At 40.0% G+C, this 25,623-nt stretch overlaps 1 long non-coding RNA gene across 1 annotated transcript; it reads left to right on the top strand.

Moving 5' to 3' along the window:
• The first annotated feature begins 2,947 nt into the window (after positions 1-2,947).
• LOC126282104 (uncharacterized) lies at positions 2,948-13,326 on the top strand. The gene is made up of 2 exons (XR_007551327.1): positions 2,948-3,035; positions 13,070-13,326. It is a non-coding gene; the product is annotated as an uncharacterized LOC126282104 (long non-coding RNA).
• Positions 13,327-25,623: the final 12,297 nt, after the last annotated feature.

Raw genomic sequence — 25,623 nt, 5'->3', positions numbered from 1 at the left:
TTTGATGATCTACATTAAGACTCTCAATCTGTTTGGAAATATCATTAGGAACAATCTCGATCCTGTCTGCAGCGGTTTTAACTCCACTGACCTCATCAGAGATTGCATTATAATCTACTTTTAAGGTCGCAGCTTGTTGATGATATTACATCTCTTTTGAATTTATCTCTCTCTCTTTGATGCTTCGGTTTTTTTCATCTAACCTTGTTGAGATATCCTCTATTTTTGACTCTACTTGTGTGTCAATTTCTAGCCTCATGGTCATGATTTGACTACTGATTTGGTTTTGGACATTATGCAACAGGGTATTTAAATCAGCCGTTATGTCTGCCTTTAATTCGGCCTTTACCGAATTTAACCGTGTATTTAGGTCATTTATCTCCGTTTGCAGATCTGTTTTCACTAAATTTACGTTTGTTTTTACTGAATTTATGTTTTCATTAAGATTTTCAAGTAACTGATGTTTATTATGCAGTCTTTCGGCCTTATCTTCTTCTTCGCTGGCCTTTTCAACTAATTTTTCCTGATTTCCACGTTCCTTTCTTTGCGTTTCTCTCTGTCTTTGACTTTCGAACATGCGTTCCATTATTGCTTCCATTATTGCGGCCAAGTCATTTATTTCAAAAGCGGGAATAGTTTGCACACTAGGGCTGGCTTCTAATACTTCGGTCAAGGCTGCTTCTGCCCCCGCTCGTGTCCTTATCGCGCGTGACCGTAATGGACAGTGAGCTCCATTCGCATCACCGCTGTCTACTGCTTTTGTCTGTGTCTTCTGTTTACCGTCAGCCATGTTCATAAATTATTTGTCAAACGTCAATATGCTAAAGATATTGTTGGTCTCTGCCGTCAGTGGTTTGTCTGTGACGTAGTGGTATTGCATACTGGAACCTAAGATGAAATTTTAACTCTGGATAACAACTGACAATTACATACGCCAAGAAGACAAAATGGTTCCTTCTAATTACAAACAGTGACATATTACACGTTTTACCTGTTTTCAGCGTTATTATCCACCATAATGTAATTTTTTATGCACTGACGACAATGGTATACTTTCACTGAATTTAACTACCGAAGAATGGACTATTGAGAAATTAAAATAAAGTTGTTTCAAGGCAAGGAAAGAAAGATTTATGTTCTGATGAACTCGAAAGATGCTACGTCACTACAAAAGCTTGGCTACTGCGTATGAAAATTTAACTTACTATGGCTGTCTTGAAGGCTGTACGGCTGCATACTCGCGTTTTTTGGTATTTTAGGCAACTGTTCTTCTGATTAATTAAAAGGTGTTTGCCAGATCTCTTTCTCGGTTTAATTGCATCCACATGAAGCAAATGAAACAGGTATTGGAACAAGCAGTGAATAAATTTCAAACACATTCATGAAATGATTTTTGATCGAATCCCTGTTCGGGCGCCAAGTGTAGAGTTTCTCTTGGGGGGAGGGGGGTGGAAAGAAAAAGAATTGTTTATTTTTAAATGTCGAAAAAGTGGATATTCTGGTGGGCCACTTGGCAACAGAATCAGGAGAGATTGATTACACTATTATAATAACACACGTTAAGCAGTAGACACCTAAATAAGAGCAGCAGAATGATTTATTTGAGATCGTTTGAAAGAAACATTATCATTTCTGTCCATTTTTATAGTCGTGATGTAGTTGTACCCAGAACAACACTAAGGGACCAGAAGATTTATAGACTTTCAAAGAAATGCAACGCTACAGGATTAAAAAATGGAGTTGATTCAGAAATAATAGGAAAACGATAATGTTCCTTATGCCTCATGCTGCGTTCGATCCATCAGCGTGATCGTAATTTCTGGTGATGAAATAACACAAAATAATTGTCATTCAAGTAAATGAGAAGATCGGAATAATCAAGGTTAATTTAGTAAAATAAGCACACTGATTTTAACACACGTTTTTTTTAATGCTGCGTACCTTTCCGTACTAAATTACAATAGATGACAGTTGTGGTTAAATAGTTAATACATAACAGTCATAACGTTCTCTTGATGCTGTCTGTTCGTAATCCATTACAAGAAACTACGTGTTTTCTGTTTGAAAAAAAAAAAAACAATTAGAAAAATGGTTCAAATGGCTCTGAGCACTATGGGACTTAACTACTGTGGTCATCAGTCCCCTAGAACTTAGAACTACTTAAACCTAACTAATCTAAGGACATCACACACATCCATGCCCGAGACAGGATTCGAACCTGCGACCGTAGCAGTCCCGCGCTTCCGGACTGCGCGCCTAGAACCTCTAGACCACCGCGGCCGGCAAAACAATTAGAAGATTTATTGAATATTTTCACATAAAATATAAAATACTGATGCGGAACGCAGCGAGTCCGCGTCCGCCTTTCATGAAATAATAACAGTAAAAGAAGTGAGGCTTCCAGTGCTTTGTCTTGAAACAACAAAATGGTTTTATGTATCATTAATCGATACATATACATAGAGATTTACCGGCACCGCGCAAGAACGACAGAGATAAAGAATAATAGATTCTGTCACTGCTATGCGATGGTTCATTTCTTTTACTTTACAATTGTTCGATAACTTTAGGCCATGTGGCGTTTAGTATTGAGTGTATATCAATGTTTGTGAAGCGAAAATTACAATATTACACAGTGAGCACCAAATTCGCGCACCGTGAAAGCTAAATACTCTCATCATAAGCTGTCTTGGGATGGGTATGTCTCACTTCTATTAGCTTCTCACTGTCAGTAATTTGATTACGGTGACCTAGATTACTCTACTGGTCTGTACATCTAATTTGTGTAGTAGACAGATCGTAGAAATTCGTTCGCTGAATGATGGAAGGTTTGTTTTGAACAGGTGAAGCTCTTACCAAACTGTTTGTGCGCCAGAGACTCTTCCCCCCTATCTGCACGAGGTAATGATCGGCGTTTCCCGTACTAATGTGTTTGCAAGGGCCCACTGCTTGTTGCGCATCTATAAGAGGAGACGCCGTTTCCAGTTCGAGCAGAGTATCCACCACCCGGTACTACTTGACACGCTGTAATCATGGTAAGTGCAACTTTTAGTTGTCCTTAATAACGATGTAGAATATCCGACCGCTAATCCATCTCTTGGTTTCATAGTGTTCGCCTGAGCTCCCTTCATACGTTTACTGGCACTATTCTCATTGCTCCTGTTTTTACGTCTTGGTGTTGCAGCTTCACTTTCAAGTAACTTATAAAGCAACATATGTCAACAAGCAGCAGTGTTAAATGTTTGTAAGTGACATTCTAATAAGTGTGAAACACTGTCATTATAAGTGATAAATGTGGGGAGGAAAACGCAACAAAAACTATATCATTTTGACACATAACGAACGAGCTCAGCCCAAATCAGAGGGTGCGGCATCAAATAAATCGCTGGTGCTCCTAGCTTTTAGATGCAATAATAAATGTTTGCTTAACTTTTCTCTTGCTCTTCGCACAAACCTATTGCACAATTACGATCTTTCTATTCTACACAGTAGTGATTACTTGTCCCATGCAAGTTCACATTCCGTCAACATCATGTGAAACGTTGTCGTGCTGGTACAGTAATGTCGTGTTGTTGTGGGCTTCTGGCCAAAGATTGGCTTCATGCAGCTAATCACTGTTTGTCTACTTCTACAACTTTTAAGCTCCTGGCTTACCTCCAAAAATAAACTGATGATTCCTAGAATGTTTCGAATCAACCGCTCCCTTCTTTAAACAGGCTGTGCCACAGGTTTCCTTTCTCCCTAATTCGATTCATTAACTGGTCATTCGATCTATCCTTTTTATTTTCAGCTTTCTTCAGTAACGTAAAAACCTACTATCCTTAGAAATACATTCAGAGTAGACTTCCTAATCCTTAATTTTATAACAGATTTTTTTTTTTTTTTTTTTTTTTTTGGGCGGTACTGGTCTGCACATTACATCCCATTTCGGCTGTGGTCAGTTACTTTCCTGTTGCAATATTCTACCAGCATCACCTTTATTTAAAGCAATTAGATTCCATTACCCACTGCTGATATTTGTTGATGATTATCTTATAACATCTTCTCTAGGCATTATCCATCCTTGACAGAATGTCATACAGCCTATAAAACTGTCTCAACCTCCTCCAAACTACTGCATCCCTTTCATGTCGTTTTACTCTTTTAATTACAGTTTGAACTTTTTGCTTTCTGTATTGTACCACTGGTAAATCAGAATTGAAGTGTTGTGTTATTTCCCCCGTATAAGTACATTTTTAAGGGAACAGATTTGCTCAGATGTCTGTATAAAGAATTTTTTTGTGTTTCAATGAATATGAAAAATTTGATTATTTCGCCACCTTATAGTTCTCGCCGTTGGTCTGAAACATGCAAATACGTAACTGTTCATCCTCTAATTTCATGTCGTTCAAAAACCTACAAAAATTGAAGAGTGTTAAATGTTTAACTATTTTTTCCCGGGATGAATGCTTACACTGAATAATCAGAAGAATGATGGTATAACCATGGATATAATATATAGTAAGGGCAACGTTTGTAACATAATTTCCAGAGTATTACTGCGTAGTACACAAACGTCCCACCTGCGTTGACCACAAGAAAAGCGCCACTTAAAAAATCTCTAAACAGAGCGAAGTTGTGTAAACAACTAATTGTGAACGGAATTAAAAAAACAGTAATGGCAGTCGCCGCGCTCATGTTTACTCCTAAATAGTTCATATTGCTAGGAAGTCATCACTTTTCATAGTAGATTCCAGGTTTCGAATCATACGAGTGCCGATAACGGTTCATCAGTGTGATTCATGCCGATCCCTCCCTTCAAAATTGTTAATGCAGTTTAACACATGACGTAATAATGTCTTAGCGGATAACGGTATTTACATTTCCATAATTTTCGCAGGTAAGGAAGCGACGTATGAGTAATTCATTTCGGTAAACACTTAAACAATATACTGACGAATCTAGAAAAATCAATAGCATGTTGCTAAACTTTGCTACTTCCTCTAACTAGAGAGAACCGCAAAACTGATGAGAAGCTGTTAGGTTGTTGCGCACTTTACGGAACATAAAGACGTTATATCCTTCGATTACAGGAGTATTCCCTCAAAATAGAGATACACACGTTATAAAAACATTTGCGAGAATTTTCACATAACTGAAGGAGAACGTAAATCGAATATCGAGATGTCTTAACTGGTAGATGTTCTTGGAGAATCTGTTCACAGTGCTTAGCGAACACGCCTTCAGAGCAGAACAAACATTTCTCGGTTCGCTTTAATGCATGTCCCGTAAAGATCATGCGAATAAGTGACCTTCCTTTGCATCCATACGATATTTCAGTTTATGTGCTTCAACTAATTTCAAACAAAGTATTATCATACAATATTGAATTGTGGGTGTGTCTTGTAGATTCCACTGCTTTTTGCTTTCGTTTTCACGTGCGCTTCGTCTTTTTCTTGCGTCATCTTCCGAAAATATGAACTCTAGTTCCCTTAGAATACCTTTAAATGCTTCGACGTCATTGCCTCCGCGACCTACTAATGATAGCTGGTATTTCAATGGTAGCTTCATCGCGCATAATTTAAGCAACTCTCCGTCAATGTATGGTACATCTAAGAATAGATTTTTGTTTGCCATTGCTTCGAATAATTTCACGGGACTCTTCTCTCCTGAATTTTCGAAATATGGATTCTGTAATAATTCGTACTTCACTCTGTTCTGTGCTTCGCTGTACCAATATCGTGAGAGAAACTTCTCTCTGAAATCTTCGTACGATCGGCATGTCGCTGCAACATGTTGCATGATTTCTGCAACTGTTCCTGACATGTGTGCACATATAAAGTCTAATTTGTGTGCTAGCGTCCAGTGTTCTGGTAATCCTACTCGGAATTGATCAATAAAAGTTCGTGGATGTAATGAGTTTCCTTCTCGAAAGTGTTGAAATTTTCTGACTGTGAGAAAATGATCGTTGTCGTACTTCGTCATAGTTCCATATGAAATTCGCGATTCTTCGCCACTTTTGTTTCTGATCATTTCTCCCGTCGTTCTTTCCGGTTGTGGTAGACCCATTGGATATTGTCCAATGTAACTTTCGCGTACCCGCGGTGTAGGCTGTTTGATTTCACGTATGTTACTTTCCGCCTGTGATTGGAATCGCAAATGTATAATGTCTTCCTTAATTACCTGTTTTTCCGGTGCTGTTACAGATACGGTTGTGGTTGCAGACTCATTGCTTGTTCGGTCTTGTTCACTACGCTCTTCAATGGTTTGCAACAACTCTGTTCGCAATTTCTGAAATTGTCGCTTCGTTTGCGCTTCTATTGACTATGCGGTTATCATATCTTTTCAGCGCTGCTTTTGTGATACGTTTGTGTAAAACACTGTTTTCAACAATTTCACGCGCTGTACCGGCTGCTTGTCTAGTAATTAGGTTTATCTCTTTCTTTAGTTTCTTGAATTCTCCCTGGGTGTTGTTACGTAATGTTTGTACGTCCGCTTGTACCTTGTCAATGTCTGTTCTCAATTGATTGTTACCTATTATTAAGTTTCCTATCACTTCTCGAGATTCTTTTGCCTCGTCTTCAATACGACTTAGGTGTAACTGAATTTTTTTATTTTGTTCTTTAATCTCACGCATTTGTCTCGTAGTTTCCGTATTTTGAATTTTAATTTCGTTCGCAATTTCTTTATTTTGCCTTGTCATGGTTTCCATAATTTGTTGTAATAATTCTGCCAGATTGGTGGGTCCTATTGCGTTTTCTTCCGACGTCCTGCGCTCTGTGTTTTCGCCCAAGTGTTGGTTCGCAACCGATTGCATTGACCTCTGCTGTGACACGTTCCTACTAGCATTCCTTGTACTCTGTGGTGAGGGAGCTCTGATTACTTGTACTATGGGTTCTACGTATTCAAGACGCAAGTTAGAATCCTCATCGACTGTCTCTCTACTTTCCTGCTCCTCTGTCGTGTGCTGACCTAGGTTCTCTGTGCCTTGGCGTACATTATCCTCGTTATGGTGCGTTATCTGTCCTATTTCTCGCGATACTGCATCGTCTGTTGTACTGTCCTCTATTCTCTGTCCATTTTCATGCTGGGTCTCTACCTCAATTCGGTCAAGGTCTCGATCTGCCATTGCTAATCTTTCCGAATCCCTTATTTTCTGTTTTAAAAGCAGTTCACGCGCCCTACTTCCGTCAAAACGCGCTCATTTGATCTCACGCGTTTCATAAATTTTTTGTTTACACGATTTGACACAACCAAGACTGACAATCCATTCACTTACTTGTTGGGTCAGAACCAACTTGTCAACGATGTATCCGCCACCTGCGCGCTTGCATTGGAGAGAAAACTTAATTCTAACAATTTTAAAAATTCATAACTTAATTATGCTATTGTCTCAGCTAGAATTCTCACTTGAATACTTTCTTACTATCTATCACTGCAGCTACTGTTTTCGACTATGTATAACTTCAAAAAAAAATTTTTTTACTACAAAAATTTTTTCAGCAGATATTTTTCTGACCTAATTAGGCATGTGGTCGACCTTCAATTATGGTATTTTACCATCCTGGCAGGGTCGCCATTTTCTAAACATTCATGGTGGTGTCTGTTTGTACTATATCTTGTATCCCTACCACTTTCGCGCAACGACGCTCTAAGCGTGTTTTTTAGGGAATTAACTAGTTTGAACCTGGGACCTGTTGCTGGTAAGGAGACGCCAGACCACACATGACATGTAGAATTCAGAAGAGTTCAGTGAGACTAGCGATGATATAACCAAATACGTAATGATCTCAGCGTCAGCTCCACTGCACTCCCTGTAAAAGAATCTTAATACTAACTAAATATAGTGTAAAGGGTTCAAGGCTTTCCTATTTTTAGTTAGCTGGTAAAATAACGAAAAAAAAGCAGTTAAGTTTACCATTGATAATTTTATTCTACTCTTAAAACATCGTTTATAAATTGCAATAATGATAAAGGAAATGTTTCAATACAGGATGGTAAAAACCAACTGCGTTCAACAAAAATGTGAACGAATATTCCCTGAGTGGTTTTCCAAGTTCTACAATTGATCGAAGGATGACCTATGCCATATCACATCTATAATCTAGGTTTAATTTAAGTTTCACAAAAGGGAAAACTATCAAAATGGTCTACAGTGACCCTCAATTATCTTTAATAACTTATCTAACATGTCGTAAATTACAGTGGCTGATGTGGCTTCTCAATAACTATATAAAAGAAAAATCATCGCGTTTCAGATCTGTTCTTCAAGTGGCAAATGTGAACACCATGAGTTTTAATTAACGATCACCATTAGTATTACCCAAAAAAGGGGTGTAACAGATGAGACTTCTGCAGTTCTGAGTGAAGCCTTATGCGCTCAAAAATGCGGCATCGCGTGCGTTCATTACCTTGTCGGTGTCTAAGCAGCGTCAGGGCGGCAGCGGCCGGCGCAGCAGCCATCCAGCCCGCCGTCTCGGAACTAACTCTCCTCTAACTTCTCCTTACTACAATTTACCGAAGTTAGTTTAAAAAACTATTTGGCTATGTTTTCATCTGACCAATCAGGGTCTCAATGTTAACCTTAAGCTCCGCCTACAAAAATTCTGTCTATCCAATGAGAAACCTTATACTTTTCGTGGTGGGGCAATGTTTTTTAAAGTTTGCAACGTAACAGAGACGCTCAAAAGTCTCACGCTAAAACCTGCAGCTAGTGTGGTCCTTTTAGCGTTATCGTAAGATCTATACTGCTCTTCTGGAGGGCTCTATCTTTTAACATGGGATAGGGGTGGTCCTTGACATACCTGAGACGCGAAAAAGTCTCAAGCTAAAACTTGCGGGTGGTAGTGGCCCTTTTTGTGTTATCATAAGATCTATACTGCTTTTCTGGAGGGCTCTAGCTTTTAACATGGGCTGGGGGTTGTCCTTGACATACCTGAGACGCGAAAAAGCCTCACGCTAAAACGTGCGGGTTGTATAGTTGTACAGGTAGGCTCGCGGCGTGGGTGCCCAGCCCCTCTCTTTTCTAGCTTAACAGGGTTCTGCTCTCGGCTTCTGTCCTCGTTTCTCCCCTCGGAACTGCGTCTGCCTCACGGTGGGAAGGTACGACATGCATTTAGGCATTCTTGTGTTAGTCTGTGGTATTCCATTTGCTCTCTCGTTGCTCGTATTACTTTGGTTAATTTAATGTCACGATTTATTCCGAGCTATGTGACATACTACTGGATTTGCTTATCATGTCAGGGTTTTCATGTAAGGTGTTGGAATTGCCTGACACCTTACAAGTTGACAAAACAGAATAACCATAAAAATAAGCTTCACATGAAAAAATGTGTTCTTTCCTGTTATCTCTTTGATATGTTATACAGGGTGTAAATTTTAAGTTGACAAAACAGAATAACCATAAAAATAAGCTTCACATGAAAAAATGTGTAGAATCCAAAGCAAATGAATTTCGAGGGAGACATCTGCTTGTGCTAAAATTAGCCCCTATGGGGGTGGAGTGGGAGGGAACTTTAAAACTTCCAATGAGAACCCCCATTTTTGATTGCAGAATCAGATTTTACATGAAAACTACGTACATTTTGTGTTAAACATTTGTTTTGATTCTTGGTAGTAGGCGATGTAATTCAAGAAAATCCATGTTCTCATTTTTTTGTGGAAAATGGTTATGGATAAATAACAAGTACTTATTTACTTCATAAATTTTTATTCGCTAAAACTAAAACTCGCCCTCTCTCCCCATAGAGGGGTGGTGGCTGAGAGAGAGGAATTAGAGTTTTGAAAATGTTGGGCCAAATGCGAATCTGTGGAAAAAATTAACATTTGGGTCAACATTTGTAAAAATCTAATTCCTCTCTCTCAAACCTCGCCCAATGGGAAGAGAGGGAGAGTTTTATGGTTTAGCGAATCAAAATTTAAGAATTAAATAAATATTTGTTATTTATCCGTAACCATTTTCCACGCAAAAATGAGAACATGGATTTTCTTGAATTACAGTGCCAACTACCAAGAAACAAAACAAATGTTTAAGACAAAATGTACGTAGTTTTTATGTAGAATCTTATTCTACAATAAAAATGGGGGTTCCCGTTTGAAATTTTAAAGTTTAATCGATCCCCACCCCAAGGGGGCTGGGGTGGCGGGCCAATTTCAGCATCAGCAGATGTCTCCCTAGAAAATAATCAACTTTGAGTCTACAACTTTTTTTTGCGTGAACCTTTGTTTTCGAATTATTCCGGTTGGTCAACTTAAAATCTACACCCTGTATACTTGATACAGTATCATTAGGAAAAGAAATTTTTGAGGGGTGCGCCCGGGGTAGCAACGTTATATGGGAGTAAATAGTAGACTGTGTTAAAACAGAAGTATATAGGTATTGAGGCGTATCAGATCGGGTCCAACAAAGGCATTTTGAAAAACAAGTGTGCCGAGTAAGTAGGTTTTGAATAGGTTATCTGGACAATCGACGAGCCAATTTGTACTGGAACGGGTGGTGTCTTCTAATTTTTTATGCCAAAACTCCGAAATATTTTCAAATAAAACAAACGTCAACATACAGATAATTAATCGTAATGTCTACTGTTTCACGGCACTCTAATGTTACAGGGCTCCCAATTCTAGCGTGTAACGTGGAGATGTCTAATGTAACTACATCAGTGGGTGAGAAACACCATGCATTAATCGAGTTTGGTTTCAATGATTTCGTCTACATATGGAGAACCCCCCTTCAGCATGACAAAGCCTTACCACATAGGAGCACTTGTCATGCCTGCAACGAACCGACGCCTTGTGTTCACTGTCATCGATCAGCCTACATACATTACCGACTTGGCCTCATCCGATTTTGATCTCCTTCCGGAACTTGTACGACACCTTCTATGAATTCACTTTGATAGTGATGACGTCAGACAGACTACAGTGACGATATCAACTGGCTGATCCCTCGTTTGGAGGAATATGTTTGTCGCCTTGGAGATTTCGTTGAGACAGAATACGTAGGCATGAATAAAAGATATAGAATGGTAACAACGTTCGTGTTATTTAGAAAACATTAAGAGTTTTCACATAAAAATTCCGAGGAAGTAATTTTAGCATCCCATCGTATATGGTAAAGCACTAACGAGAACATGATGAGACATTACAGACCTGCGTGGATATATCTACAAATATTTCGACAGCTGGCCTGGTAAAGTGTAGGGTTTCAACAGAAGCATTAGTTTTGGAAACTTTCCGGACAATTTTATTCAAGATTGTTACGGGTGAACAGTAATATTATGAGCCGCAGTTGTCAGTAACGTAACTGTGATGCACTCTACCCGTCGTCATGCTGCTTTCACGATCTTAAAGGTTTAGTAAACATTTATGTTTCTAAACGTTACCTAGCTGGCGTTTGGAAAGCTCTATATTTTCCACCACTGACCACGATCCTGCCTGGAACCAACAATTATTCTGAACCTGACAGAACTCTGTAATAGATAATGCAATCGGTGTGTGACAGTAGCGTATCCAACGAACATTAACTCGGACGATCACTTAAATCCATTAACCTGCCATTGCACTAGAGGTATTAGAGGGAGGCAAGTATGGAGTATAGCCACAGGATGGTAGGGGGATGTGTAAAGACATGAGAGTTTCAGTTTCAAGAACGACGACCTAAAAAATATTCCGTCACTTGCAATTAGTCAATTTTTGCATCATATCAGTCTACCCTTCCGTCTCTGTAGCTGATGACACCCTTACCATGTTCCCAAACTATTTTATTCTATTGCTAACTACGAATTCAGTATCAGTTTCTGGTCAACCCTCTGAGCGCATCGATAACAAGACTAGCTATAAATTACTCAGTGGGTTAAAAATCACAATTTTCATTGCGAAATCAACTTATGAGATATGAAATTTAGCAGCTAGAGGTCTAGTTTTCATAAGAAAAACTATCTAACTATAATCAGGTTAACTAGGAAAAAATTTACTTGCGGTTTGTGTAAAATCTGCAGTGAATTTTCGTCCCAACTTTCACAGTCACACGAAGAGACGTGAGGTGAGAAGTAGGGTATCAAACTGACCAGCGTGAGCTCTCCTTATGCAGGAAAAGCATTTAGTCTCTTCTTCAGCGTACTTAAGAGAAACTTATTGAGAGCTTCGAGGTAAACTTGAAATATTTCAAGAACGGTTGCTGCTAGCTATGTAAATGAAGTGTCAAAAATTTTGTCTCTGGCAGACCTAGCTACTTTGCACTGGTGGAATATCTGGCTGCTGAACTGACCTTCATGAATTCAAACACAACATTTTTGACATTTCGAGAATAAAAGGCGCTACTAAAGCAAACATGTCTAAAGGCTCGTCTATTGAAGGCTTAATTGGTTAGCTCATAAATAGATGAGTTGGTGTGAGATGTAGCAGTCGAAACTGTTTCAATCAAATCTAGTACTAATTTAAGGAAAGTTCAGGAACAGAAGTCCTTAGGAAGGCAAATCAGGTATCAAAGAAATCATGCTTTCTGAACTAAGGTAGAAAATAAAAGAATTGAAAAAAGGGTAAAATGTTTTTTTTAAATGGTTTGTCTAAAGGTAATGAATAAAATAGAGAAGCTTCTGATGGGTCCTTCAAATGTTGTTCAGAATCATTTACAGTAAATGATATGATATCTGAGAATTTAATTGTGTATCATTAACTTAGAATTTTAAAAAATATTAGAGACTATTTATCTCGTGGGTTATGTAGGCGGTAGACAGTTCCAATATATTTTTCAATCTCATACATTTTTCAGTAGAGAGTGCTTTAGATACCAAGAAAGGGAGTTTGTAGTCTCAATGTGCGTATCATATCCTGTGCTTCATTTCCAGCACCATGCACAGGAGTGTCAAATGTTTCATTAATCTGTTGTATTTCTCATTTTCAGTCAGTTTATTTTAAAAATCATGTGACCATGTATGTTTTCAGATTTTTTTTTCAAGTTCTGTTCTTCTGAACGTATGCTCCTAGAAAACAGCTCCTCCAGCGTATTAACTGTGTGAAACAGACATGTCTGCCTCGCAGTTAGAGCACCTGCAAACAGTTCCTTTGAGTGTGGTGTGTTTGGTGCCGGCAGGTCCGCGGCGCTGGCTGGCTGGTGACCCTGTTGGTGGTGGCTGTGGTGCTGCTGCACGCGGCCGTGGCCGACCCCGGCGTCTTCAGTTCCCCCATCTGCGCTCACAACCGCGGCGCGTAAGCGCGCCCACAGCGGCGTCCAAGCGGTCAGCCACATGGCGTGTCACGTCTTTCTAGCTCCAGAATTCTCACAACAGGTGTCCACAAGATGAACTCACAGTGTATAATTTGAATCTAATAAAGCAGCTGTATATATCACACCTTCCAACTTGTACCTGTAACCACCAGCAGAAATAATGATCGTACTGACGCAACCCCTCACATTTGGCCATTAACGCAATCAAAATGGCGGACATAAGGAACTCACCAGTAACATGCGTAAAATAGGCACAAAAAGAATAAATCTGACAATATTGTTAGATGGGTTCGTTAACTGACCACAAAACTTAAACTACTTGCAGACTCCGGGTTATCCTCCAATTCAGTACATCACTACAGCTAAGCAATAATTTAACCAATTTGTGGGTAAAATATATTTTACAGGTATTTGTATAATGTAGTGTCATAAAATATCTTTCGTTATGATCAATAATACACTTTCTCTATCGAAAATATGGTATGCTGCCCGATTTCGAAAATTGGTCAAGTGTGCCCCACAAACCTAAATACAATTTTTGTGATCACAAGATTTTCTAATTTAAATTTTTTTCGGTACAGCGACATTATTAGGATTCCAAATATGGAAAGAAGTATTTTAAATCAGAACTAAATATTTGCTCTCATGACAATTAGAAACATGAAACATCGCATAGAAATGTTTAGTATAAAATTTCAAGAAGACTGACGTATCACATACCAATGATTTCTGTGGAGTGTAGTGGGGAGTATATATCCCAACAAATACAAATTATGTACAGCCATGCAGTATTACTGAGAAGGATTGTAAAGTTTCAATAGAACGTCTGTGATGTGTAAGAAAAAACAGTTAGCTATTAGAAGTATTCTTAGAAGGGAGAATTTGCTGTTTTACTCTTGTCTTCAAGAAGTAAAGGCACTGCGCTAGTTATAAACACAGGTCTTCCCATGTTGTGGCTCGCAGTCTTCTGTACTTGTACCTCAAGGTTCGCAGTATTTTTCTTCAAGTTCGAAAATCTTCTGCCACTAGACAGATATCCGACAGGCCTATGCGGGGACGAGCTGAAAAGTACTGCCTCCCAATATTTTATGAAAATCGTTAAAGCTTTTTAAAATCAAACAAACGTTATTAGCGGTTTGCATCTTTACTGTTCGTATTTAAATATATTCACCTCTCTGCCGCAAGAAGGCTACGGATTGTACCTTTCTGTTATGTATCTGTGTCGCTGCGTGAGAAAGATCATGCTGTAATCGAGTTCCGAGTTCGAAGAGTTCATCCGCACATGAGCATCCTCTGCTTCACATGACAGAGCCAGACCACACACATGCACTCAGACTTTTGCAACCATCCGGCTCCTTGGGTTCACTGTCATCGTCATCCCCTTCTTACAGTTCCGACTTGGCCCTATCCCATTTTCATCCGTTCCCAAAAATTGAAGAGGATTTCCGTTTCGTAATGTTGAAGTCATGTAAACAGAGGTGACGTTGTCACTCCATCAGCAAAGTCAAACATTCTACAGTGATGGTATCACAGAACTGCTCTCTCATCAGGAATAATGTATTTGTCGCCAGGGTGACTATGTTGAGAAATAAATATGCTGTCATGAATAATAGATATACCATGTTAATGAAACTTCCTGGCAGATTAAAACTCTCTGGCAGACCGAGACTAGAACTCGGAACACAGATCCTGAATAGAAGAGGGAAGGAAGGATTAGCTGAACATCTTGCAGAAAGTGTACAGGGTGTCACAAACGAACAAGACAAAATAACCATAATTACTAAGGAGCATATTTTTTTAGGTTAGGGTCAGGTTACAGACGGGCAGCATTGAAAGAAACTAGATTAGAACAATGTCTACAATACATGTAACAATATCCAAAAAAATTAAGTTAATTTGTTTCTCCAGAACGTCAGAGAGTAGAAAAACAAGGTAGATGAGCTCCTTGCACTCCTAGGAAAAGACTCAGTCTCAGGCCACAATTGGCCCATCGGGTACATCCAACCACCGTGTCATCCTCAGGTAAGGATGCGGATAGGAGGGGCGTGTGGTCAGCACACCGCTCTCCTGGTCGTTATGATGGTTTTCTTTGACCAGAGACATTACTATTCGGTCGAGTAGCTCCTCAATTTGCATCACGAGGCTGAGTGCACCCCGAAAAATGGCAACAGCGCATGGCGGCTGGATGGTCAGCCAACGAAGCGCTGGCCACGCCCGACAGTGCTAAACTTCGGTGATCTCAGGGGAACCGGTGTATCCACTGCGGCAAGGCCGTTGTGGCACTCCTAGGAGATGCGCAATATCTTGAAGTGATAGATGTTTTGTGTCTCTCTGAATAAACACAGGGATGGAAAAGTCAAACATCAGGTACTATAGACTTACACGCTTTTCCTACATACCTGAAATGGAAAAAGGAGGAGTAGCAACACATGTAAAATTTTGAAACGAAGTTAAAACTATTGCAGAAACTGTTTTGAAATTAATCATACCTAGGAGCATGTGCCTGTGAGTCAATACTTCCCTGATAATCGTAACAGTCTACAGATCCCCAAATGAAACTTTCAGGTATTTACTAGAAATCTAAATGCATTTTAGTCCTACATCTACATCTACATGACTACACTGCAATTCACATTTAAGTGCTTGGCAGAGGGTTCATCGAACCACAATGATACTATCTCTCTACTATTCCACTCCCGAACAGCGAGCGGGAAAAACAAACACCTAAACCTTTCTGTTCGAGCTCTGATTTCTCTTATTTTATTTTGATGATCATTCCTACCTATGTAGGTTGGGCTCAACAAAATATTTTCGCATTCGGAAGAGAAAGTTGGTGACTGAAATTTCGTAAAAAGGTCTCGCCGCCACGAAAAACATCTATGCTGTAATGACTTCCATCCCAACTCGTGTATCATATCTGCCACACTCTCTCCCCTATAATGCGATAATACAAAACGAGCTGCCCTTCTTTGCACCCTCTCGATGTCCTCCGTCAATCCCACCTGGTAAGGATCCCACACCGCGCAGCAATATTTTAACAGAGGACGAACGAGTGTAGTGTAAGCTGTCTCTTTAGTGGACTTGTTGCGTCGTCTAAGTGTCCTGCCAATGAAACGCAACCTTTGGCTCGCCTTCCCGACAATATTATCTATGTGGTCCTTGCAACTGAAGTTGTTCGTAATTTTAACACCCAGGTACTTAGTTGAATTGACAGCCTTGAGAATTGTACTATTTATCGAGTAATCGAATTCCAACGGATTTCTTTTGGAACTCATGTGGATCATCTCACACTTTTCGTTATTTAGCGTCAACTGCCACCTGACACACCATACAGCAATCTTTTCTAAATCGCTTTGCAGCTGATACTGGTCTTCGGATGACCTTACTAGACGTAAATTACAGCATCATCTGCGAACAGTCTAAGAGAACTGCTCAGATTGTCACCCAGGTCATTTATATAGATCAGGAACAGTAACGGTCCCAGGACGCTTCCCTGGGGAACACCTGATATCACTTCAGTTTTACTCGATGATTTGCCGTCTATTACTACGAACTGCGACCTTCCTGACAGGAAATCACGAATCCAGTCGCACAACTGAGACGATACCCCATAGCTCCGCAGCTTGATTAGAAGTCGCTTGTGAGGAACGGTGTCAAAAGCTTTCCGGAAATCTAGAAATACGGAATCAACTTGAGATCCCCTGTCGATAGCGGCCATTACTTCGTGCGAATAAAGAGCTAGCTGCGTTGCACAAGAGCGATGTTTTCTGAAGCCATGCTGATTATGTGTCAATAGATCCTACTTGTTATATAAGAAGATACAGTAGTTTGTGGAAATTTCTATGTAGGTTTCCTAAAATATGTAGGTATAAAAACTAACTAGAATTATTATATAGGGTGCTTCCATCTGATTTCAGTAATTAGTTTTACAGTCAGTTGCATTAAGGTAGTAGCGCATTCATTAATAACACTTTTTACGGGCAGTACTCAAACTGATACAATTAATGTGCACACAGTTCTTAATGGTTGAACTGACCATTATGTAAAGTTAATGGAAATAAACAATGTGGCCTCTTACAATTCAGAAGAAGGTTCATAAAAAGCGGAGAGACTTACTATCATGAATAAGATATAACATGTTAAGAGTAAATTAAAAGTTTTGTAACATGCTAAGGTATACACAGAATGAGATGCTAAATCTGATTCAATTTATTCGATAGTAAAATTGTGTCAATATTTGAAAGGTGCTTTCCCAAAAAGAAGCCCAGAAGATCCATTACGAAGACAATTAAGAAATGGATGCTTAAGGGAATGAAGCTGTCATGTAAGAGTAAGATGAGAAATTACATAAATGCATGTGTAAGTCAACATCCAACGTTACTTGCACATTGCAAAAAATACTGTAGTGCATTTAGGAAAGGAATTAAAATATTCAGAGGTATTTATGTCCTCACAGAAACAAATAATGGACATATTAATAAAGTCTGTAAGGGATTATGTGAATTGAGAGAGTGGATGGCCAGTCAGTGTAAAACATACAGCAATTAGACTAAACGAGAATATGGTCACTGACAAATCACAACGTGATAGTACTTTTAACAGTCTCATTATAAATTTTTGGAAGTAGGTTTAAATGGTTCAGTTCAAAAAGTGGGGGGAATATACTGAAGCGTTATTTCACGACACCTATGCAACTAGATGAAACACCAATCCTTCCACTGAAATTAACAGAAACATCAGAATCCTGATATAGAAAGCTCATATGAGGTTGATGGGATTTCAGCCAGAACTCTGAAAGTAGTACCAACTTAATAAGTAATGTCTCAGTTGTTTATGAAATGCAAAAAAGGTAATGGGAAGTTTTTAAAATATACAGTTGTTAAACCTCTTTGTAAGAAAAGTGACATAACAAAGTGACATTCCACTTAGCATTCAACTGCCCAAATTAGTACTTTTCACACGTGATACTAGAGTTATAATATATTCTATTGGAGAGAAAGAAACATTATTAGCTCAATAATAAGTTGTCATTGGCTCAGGAGGGAGTTCAATATGCTTCAACAAAAATTTTGGATCTTTTCCCAATAACATAAAATGTCTGAAAGGTAGCAAATCTAGTTTTAAATTTAACTTACAGTCATTTCTACTGGACAGCTCCTACTACTGCATCAACGAATTTGTACTTAAGAACTGGCTGGCAGTTAAAAAAGAAAAAAAAACTTGATTTTAAGTATAAGTAGGGGACAGGACTAATATACTAATGGGCTCATTAATTCATGCATGTTCACACTAATCTACATCTACATGTATACTCTGCAAATCGAACTTAAGTGCCTGCCAGAGGGTTCATTGAACCTCCTCCACAATAATTCTCTTTTATTCTACACTCGAACACCACGTGGTAGAAACTAACGCCTATATCTTTCCATGCGAGCTCTGTTTTTCTGATTTTATTATGATGATCGCTTCTCCCTATGTAGATTGGCGTCAACGTGATAATTTCACATTCGGAGGAGGAAGTTGGTGAATGGAATTCTGTGAGAAGGTTCCTCTACAACGAGAAACTCCTTTGGTTTAATGGTCTACATAGCAAAATTGTATCATGTCTGTGACACTTTCTCCCCTATTTATTGGTAGTACAGAGAGTACTGCTCTTCTTTGAACTGTCTCGACTCGTAGCAGTACGCTAAAGGAGGACTGACAGGGGTACTGTAGGCAATCTTTTTAATACATTTGTTGTATCCTCTAAGTGTTTTGCCAGTAAAGCGCCGTCTTTGGTTCGAATTCCCCACAACATTTTCTGTTTGTTCTTTCTAATTTAAGTTGTTCGTAATTGAAGTTCCTTGGTAATTTACGGCATTTAGGCTTTATTCACGCTTCGTTTAACCGAATTTTACCGGATTCCCTATAGTACTAATGGAGATGTCCTCACTCTATTCGTTATTTACCGTCAGCTACCAATTTCCGCAGCAAATGTACCATTTCCTAATATGTTTTGCTATTTCTTGATCTGGTGATGACTTTAATAGACGTTAAACGACAGCATCACCTTCAAACAACCTAACACAGCTGCTGAGATTGTCTCATAAATAGATAACAAACAGTAGACGGTCTAGAAAACTACCATTGGAAACACCAGATATTACTTCTGTTTTACTCGACGACTTTCGGTCAGTTCCTACCAACTGTAAACTCTCTGACACGAAATCACGAATCTAGTAGCATAACTGAGGCGATATTCCATAAGCACCAATTTCGATTACAAACTGCTTTTGAGGTACACTGTCAAAAACTTCTCTAAAACTGAAAATACGGAATCGATCTGAAATTCCGTGGCAGTAGTACTCAGCACTTCGTGCGAGTACAGAGCTGTGTTTCACAACAATGATGTATTATTTAACTCCGTGTCGAGAGTGTGCCAATAGATCGGTCTCTTCGAGGTAATTCATAATGTTCGAACAGAATATATGTACAAAAATCTTGATGCAAATAGACTTTAATGATATGAGCCTGTAGTTTAGTGGACAACTTCTGCTGCCTTTCTTGAATATCGGTGTGACCTGTGCAGCTTTTGTGGGGCGAGTGATTGTATGTGTTAAGGACGGGATTATTGCATCAGCATACTCTGAAAGTAACGTCATTTCGGTTGCTGTTGTTCTTGATTCGAATTCTGGATTATTCAATTCGTCTTGTTTGATGATGGAATTATGCATACATATTCTGTACACTTATTACTTCCACATCATCACATCATTACCATAAAGTAATCGTTTAAATGATCTTTTTAGTATGTAAGTAAGTGACTAACTAGTCACACATATTTGTCCCATCAATGACGAAAGAGTTAAACATACAGCGTGTAGCACTGTATTCCAATGGATAGCATATAATATCACAAAACACATGTGTGACGTGACAACTCTCCCTCTGTTTTTGCCCCCTTATAGCCCTCTTTCTTCTATCAAGTTTGATACCCACCTCGAATTCCTCTCTTGTACCGACCTCTTCATCTCAGAGTAACGCTTGCTCAATACATCCTCAGTTCCTTGTCGGGAGTGTTTCAGTCTCTTTCTTCTTTTTCTACAGCTTTTACCCTCAACAGCTCTCTCCAGTACAATGGAGTTTATTCGCTCATATCATAACACAAATACTATCAACCTGTGTTTTGTTCTTGTTGGTATTTTCCATATCTTCATTTCTCCCTTGATTCTGCGGAGTACTTCATAATCCCTTTATTTTATGAATCCACCACATTTTCTGTATCACGACATTTTTAAAAACTTCCCTCATCTTCTTTTCCGGTTTTACCACTGTCAATGATTCACTGCCATAGGTGATTTCAAGTGATACTAATATTTATCTCCACCATCTGACTTTTTTCATTTACAACTTTTCCCCTCTATGGCGTGTCTGGTACAGCAACCATGAGTAGCATTTCTGAATAAGAACGGCCTTGGCTGGAGGTCTCATCTGCAACCTGCAACCTGCAACCTGCAAACTGTTAGTAATTTTGCCCTCGAATATTACATAATATCTCTCATACTGTTTCAGTATGAGACAACTATAACTAAACATACACCTACAATTATAACGCTCATCCACATGGGTCAATTGCCAGTTTCCTTTGCTTGATGGAAGCAATACGAGAAATCCACGCACATCTACAAAGAGCAGATCTGCTGGAGAGATTTCCACAAGAGCACTCCGACCTGTCGTGTTGGTAGGGAGTGGGTCAGAGAGGGCGCTTCGTGTTATTATTTACGTTATTACATGTCTCCAATATGCATGGGTATGGTTTGCTGAGACGGTGAAACCCAGTGCCATGTTCTTATTATTCCGTATGAACAGAAACGGAGGGGTCCGCCTTGGTTTGCAGAGACGATGAAACCCAATTCCATGTTTTGACTATTCCTTCCGAATAAAAACGGAAGGGTCAGCTGAGTTCAGAATTACCATCTGAACGATTAATCACTGAGGGAATATCATGTGCTATGACCCTGTTAGACATTGATTTAATTCTCATGATGGCGTTGACGCATTGTCTGATGATCAGAAATTATTCTTGACTCCTCTTCTACTTGGTGAAAATCCCTTCCATGGCCAATTACATTCAGATTGAGTCTATTATAACTTGCATGCGTTAGCAATCTAGGTTTCTGAGGTGGATACATACAAGATGGCTAATTATGGTTAGCTGATGATTTTCCATCTTCTTGTCTCCTCTCGCACTAGCATGTTGTAATGGCCTGTTGCTGTAAGGTAGGGGCCACCTCTACTGGAGGTGGATGGAGAAAGGTACAGCGAATGCAGTCGGTCAGGTGACAGAATACTTCATTGACAATCTCTATCAGACGAAGTTCAACATATCTGAAAGAGACAGCAGAGGATGGGAAATAATACTTAGATTCAAGATCACTTGCATGGATATGTAAAAGCAGGCTTACTAGAGGAGAGTAATGGCCAACTCTGCTACCACTGGGTGGTCGCGAATGGCAGCGGCAGGAGGGCGGATGGAGACATGGCAGTGAGACAGGTTCTCGGTGCCAAGGGCAAGATCTGAGGCAGTGGTCTTTGGTTTTCTGTCTGGTGGAAGCAGTGTCACAGTTAGGGATACGACTACTAAGGATGTGCGTCAGTAGACAGCCCAGCTGTGTTGTTCAGATGTGGAGGAGATACAGAGCTTTCGACGACATGCTTGGCTCGGGACAATGCTAATAGGTACGGATTACGACTCGGGGAAGCCCTGACGTTGAATAATGCTTCTCCTGCAGCCACAGGTTGCTGTGTTACGACTGAAACTGTGTGCAGTAGGCTGCATGTTGCGCAACTTCACTCCCGACGTCCTTGGAGAGGTCCCTTTTTGCAACTACGACACCTTGCAACGCGGTAAAGATGGGTCCATCAACATGCCGAATGGACCGCTCAGGATTGGCATTACGTTCTCTTCACCGATGAGTGTCGCATGTGCCTTCAAGCACACAATCGTCGGAGACGTATTTGGAGGTAACTCTGCCAGGCTGTCCGCCTTAGGCACACTTTCCAGCCATTACGGCAAGGTGGAGGTTTCTTTCTGTTTTCGGGTGGCATTATAATGGGCCCCTCGTATTTCCCTGGTGGTCATTGAAGGCTCCTTAACGGCATCACGATACGTGAATACCGTCCTTAAGCCGATACTCCAGGGTGATGCTGGCATTGAAACAGAGGATGACACGTGTAAATCTGAAATACTAAACACCTTTTCGAAAGCTGTTTCACAGAGGAAGACCGCACTGCAGTTCCTTCTCTAAATCCACGCACAAACGAAAAAAATGGCTGACATCGAAATACGAGTGTCCAAGGAACAGAAAAGCAATTGGAATCACTCAACAGAGGAAAGTCCACTGGACCTGACGGGATACCAATTCGATTCTACACAGAGTACGCGAAAGAACTTGCCCCCCTTTTAACAGCCGTGTACCGCAAGTCTCTAGGGGAACGGAAGGTTCCAAATGATTGGAAAAGAGCACAGGTAGTCCCAGTCTTCAAGAAGGGTCGTCGTGCAGGTGCGCAAAACTATAGACCTATATCTCTGACATCGACCTGTTGTAGAATTTTAGAACATGTTTTTTGCTCGAGTATCATGTCGTTTTTGGAAACCTACAATCTACTCTATAGGAATCAACATTGATTTCGGAAACAGCGATCGTGTGGGACCCAACTCGCTTTATTTGTTCATGAAACCTAGAAAATATTAGATACAGGCTCCCAGGTATATGCTATTTTCCTTGACTCCCGGAAGGCGTTCGATACAGTTCCGCACTGTCGCCTGATAAACGAAGTAAGAGTCTGCGGAATATCAGACCAGCTGTGTGGCTGGATTGAAGAGTTTTTAGCAAACAGAACACAGCATGTTGTTATCAATGGAGAGACGTCTACATACGTTAAAGTAACCTCTGGCGTGCTACAGAGTTATCGGACCATTACATTTCACAATTTATATAAATGACCTAGTAGCTAGTGTCGGAAGTTCCATGCGGCTTTTCGCGGATGATGCTGTAGTATATAGAGAAGTTGAAGCATTAGAAAATTGTAGCGAAATGCTGGAAGATCTGCAGTGGATAGGCACTTGGTGCAGGGAGTGGCAACTGACCCTTAACATAGACAAATGTAATGTATTGCGAATACATAGAAAGAAGGGTCCTTTATTGTATGATTATATGATAGCGGAACAAACACTGGTAGCAATTACTTCTGTAAAATATCTGGGAGTATGCGTGCGGAACGATTTGAAGTGGAATGATCATATATAATTAATTGTTGGTAAGGCGAGTACCAGGTTGAGATTCATTGGGAGAGTCCTTAGAAAATGTAGTCCATCAACAAAGGAGGTGGCTTACAAAACACTAGTTCGACCTATACTTGAGTATTGCTCATCAGTGTGGGATCCGTACCAGATCGGGTTGACGGAGGAGATAGAGAGGATCCAAAGAAGAGTGGCGCGTTTCGTCACAGGGTTATTTGGTAATTGTGATAGCGTTACGGAGATGTTTAGCAAACTCAAGTGGCAGACTCTGCAGGAGAGGTGCTGTGCATCGCGGTGTAGCTTGCTCGCCAGGTTTCGAGAGGGTGCGTTTCTGGATGAGCTATCGAATATATTGCTTCCCCTACTTATACCTCCCGAGGAGATCACGAATGTGAAATCAGAGAGATTCGAGCGCGCACGGAGCCTTTCAGACAGTCGTTCTTCCCGCGAACCATACGCGATTGGAACAGAAAAGGGAGGTAATGACAGTGGCTCGTAAAGTGCCCTCCGCCACACACCTTTGGGTTGCTTTCGGATTATAAATGGAGTTGTAGATATAGATACTGCAACCATATGGTCTGCACATTGGCGAGACATTCGTCTGCATGGACGACAATTCGCGCCCACATCGTGCACATCCTGTGAATGACTTCCTTCAGGATAATGATATCGTTCGAATAGAGTGGCCAGCATGTTCTCCAGACATGAACCCTATCGAACATGTCTCGGATAGATTGAAAATGGCTGCTTATGGACGATGTTACCCACCAACCACTGTGAGGGATCTACGCCGACTAGCCATTGAGGAATGACACAATCTGGACGTTGATGAAGTTGTGGATAGTATGCCACGACGAATACATGTACACATAAGTGCAAGAAGACGTGGTACTGGGTGTTAGAGGTACCAGTGTGTAAAGCAGTCTGGACCACCACCTCTGAAGTTCTCTCTGTATGTTGGTACAAAATGCAATGAATGGTTTTCATCAGCAGTAAAAAAGGTGGATATGATTGCGGCGTTGCTGGGTTATAATTCGTGTAACCGCTTACGCTTCTTCCGTCGTACTGTCAACCACAAAAGTTCCACCTATCTGAGTACGGCGTCTGGTCACCAACCCGCTTCTGTGCAACGCAGGTACTATTCTGATGTTAAAAGCAGCGTTGAAGAAAAACGTCGTCAATACTTACGTTAGCACAGTCCGCATTAACTCTGTATCTAAATGTCATGTAAATATCTTATAATAGTTTTCGGGTGGAGGGCTATTGTTTCATATCTTACAAAAATGTCAAAATTCGGTAAATAGTTCTTTATTTGCTTTAAATGCCAAATCAAATACGTGCCATAAGCACGCATTTAAAATTAACGGCTAATATCACTGTCATCTCACAGCTCATACCACTAGTACACATGCAAGACAGCCAGAAATGTACCGAGGTTCCACCCAAATTGTTACTCGATTTTCGTTGTTTATACTCAGCTACAATATGAGTTTTACATTCGGTCCTTTGTCAGTGGATTTCTTTAAAAAAGTTGTTCGCCAACTATTCCGTACACGATTGCGAAATATGTCACTCGGAATTCTTCACAAAGGCCGAGAGTTCACACACGTTTATCTCTCCAACTAATTCCTTCACGAAGCTCAAATTTTCAGAATCTGTCCGTAAATGCATCTGATTTCACGGCCATATAAACGGAACGTGAAACAACAGTACCTTCTTCATTTTACATATAACTTTTTCGGGCACATTCAACATGACCTGCGCATCTGACAACGACTGCCTCAATGTCGTTGCTCACAGCCCATGTACTACTTGATATAACGCTGGAAAGACTTCACTCTGATTGGTTGATCAAATGAACAGCGAATCAGATCAATCTCTCAACAAAATATTCGCACCTAAACTGTTTTACTCCAGAACCACATTCACAGATGAATTACGTCATTTTATGATGCAAATATTAATAAAATGTTCCACCAAATCAAGCCAAACGAAAAGTAACCGTGAAATAACTTTAGAAAAACATAACTGTACAAGTAACTATTCTGGCTGCCTTCTTACAGAAACAAGCACACTTGGACATCCGTCATCAGCAAGTAAGGGGAATTACAGCTTTCGTTGCAACGGCTGCACCCTT

This window comes from Schistocerca gregaria, chromosome 7 (assembly GCF_023897955.1).
Source record: "Schistocerca gregaria isolate iqSchGreg1 chromosome 7, iqSchGreg1.2, whole genome shotgun sequence".
NCBI lineage: Eukaryota > Metazoa > Arthropoda > Insecta > Orthoptera > Acrididae > Schistocerca > Schistocerca gregaria.
The sequence above is the reverse complement of the archived record's forward strand: the minus strand, read 5'-3'. Positions and strand labels throughout refer to the sequence as shown.